The following is a 2,515-nucleotide window of genomic DNA, read 5'->3' as shown; positions in this document are numbered from 1 at the left end:
AATCTTTATAGGCTCATGTGTTCTATAGGGTGGGGAAGGCAAAGTTTTGGAGGAAAAAACATTCTAAAAGATATTCAAGTCCCTCTCCGATACTGATGCCTTCAACCAGCAAGTTGATTCTGATTACTTTTAATTCAGTATTTAGAGCCATGTATTCTACTTCTACTTCCTTTTCTTCTGAGATAAATAGCTAAAAACTAAGAAGAGTATATAATAAATCAATGATTAGCAGAATAAGGGCTTAAGAAATGGCAAAGGGGATTTCCCACACCTTAATCTTTTACTTCTTTATTTTGTACCAACAACATCCTCATCCTCTAAGAATAGTCATTGAGAATAATGAAGAAAAAGAACATAATTTCTTTTATGTAGCCAAACAAAATAAAAAATACAAGAAAACAAAAAGGGCACTGAGTTTTTGTCCAGGTCATATAACAAACATGACAAAGGGATAGATGCTTTCTCCCTTCCTCACCACCTCTCAAAATTCTCCAAAAGATTTAAGAATTATACACAAGGGAACCAATAATCAGTTGCAGCTGTCTCCATGATTCAGGAAACCTAGAATCTTAACAAGATAACAAGATGTAATCAACTAAGAGCAAGAGAGGCCAATCCCCAAACTCTCAGATACTCAGTACTCCACTCCTGCACTGCCCATCATATTCTGATCCACAGACTTACAACAGAAATCTACTCTATTTCTTGTCTCTCTTCCCAATACTGCAAGGCAGGAATTTATTCAGATTGAGAATAGCCTGAGAAACCAAGAAGGGGAAAATGCCTTGTTTCAATGGTGAGAGAGGTCACTATTAATGAAGATTTCAATGGGAGGAAGAGAGATGGAGACCTTACAATAGAAACAATCTGCAGAAATTTGGAGTACAAAGAGATTTCTGCTTTTGCTTCAAGAAAGGGAATCAGAGTCCCTCAGGACAACTAACACCTAGAAGAGTGGAGAGCACTGAAACATTGAGATTTTAGGACAAACTGGGGTAGGGGGAATGACCATGGGAAGGGCAGAAGTTAATAATGAATCACACAATCAAGGATAAGGGAAAATACCTATCTTGGGGCAATATTTTATCACCTACAGGGATTAGTATTTCCTTTAAAATTTTTGTGTCTATTTTATTTTTAATCTGTGAAATGAAACAAACATTTCCATAACATAAAATAAAGAAATGATTACACATGGAGCAAATCTGTTACATATGACTTGCTATTTCTTTAAAATACATAAAAAAGTTTTCACATTTTTTTTCTTTTTTTCCCCTCTTGCTTCCCAAAGTGGATATCATTAGACACAAATGTGTGTGTGTGTGTGTGTGTGTAAATAAGTGTGTGTGAACTATTCTTATATATATACATATGTCTAATTATAAATATGTGTGTGTGAATCTCATCTGTATATATGTCTATTTATCAGTTCTTTCTCTGGATGAAGATAGTGTCTTCCTCCATATGTCCTTTGTCGTTAATTTGGATGTTTATAATACTCAAATGATTTATTTATTCAAAGTTGTTCTTAAAACAATATTATTGTTACCATAGACGATGTTCTTTTGGTTCTGCTCATTTCACTCTTCATTATTTCATGCAAGTCTATCCATGTTTTTCTAAGATCAGCAAGTTCATGATAGAGCACAATATTATACCACAATTTGTTCAGCATTTGCCCAACTTACAGGCATCCTTGAAATTTTCCAGTTTTTTGCCACCACAATGAGAGCTACTATAAACAGGTTAGAACACGTTGCTTCTCTGCATTTCCCCCAATCATCTTTGGATATAGACCTAATTTCAAAGAGTGTAGGCAGTTTAGTCATTCTTCCATCATAATTCCAGATTGCTTTCAAAATGATTGCATCAGTTCACAATTCCAGCAACAATGAATCAGTGTCCCAATTTTTCCATATCCCCTCCAACATGTGTTTCTTTTCCTTTCAAATGTTTCATCAATCTGATAGTTATAAAATATCTCAAGTTTGTATTATTAATTTTGACTATCTTTTCATATGACTAAAATAGTTTTGATTTTTATTTAAAAATTGCTCATATTATTTGATTCTTTATCAATTAGAAAATGAGAAATATTCAGGAATTAATAATTCTAAAAATGAAGGACATCAGAAAAAGGGAACTGAGGAGCAATATCCACAAGGCAAAAACATAGAAACTATTAACAAGCGGCAACCTATAAGAGGGGCCTTGGAAGTTTTAATCATAAGGAATGCAAGGGATAAAGGACAAAATTAAGTATAAGGGCCATGAAACAAACAATAAAAGTCAGGAATAGATGGAAAGGGAAAGTAGATATCAAAGAGAATAAGAAAAAAAGTTTGTTTTTTTTTAAAAAGTGGAGAAAATGAAATCTTTTTCAAAAACTAAAGAATAAAACAGGTTGAAGTGGAATCAAGAGATTTTTCTCAACTACTTACCTGAGAGGGAAAGAGAATTAAATGTTAAAATTAAAAGAAATAAATTAAATAAATTACAAAACTGGGGAAAAGGA

This window comes from Sarcophilus harrisii, chromosome 1, assembly GCF_902635505.1.
Source record: "Sarcophilus harrisii chromosome 1, mSarHar1.11, whole genome shotgun sequence".
Taxonomy (NCBI): domain Eukaryota; kingdom Metazoa; phylum Chordata; class Mammalia; order Dasyuromorphia; family Dasyuridae; genus Sarcophilus; species Sarcophilus harrisii.
The sequence above is the reverse complement of the archived record's forward strand: the minus strand, read 5'-3'. Positions refer to the sequence as shown.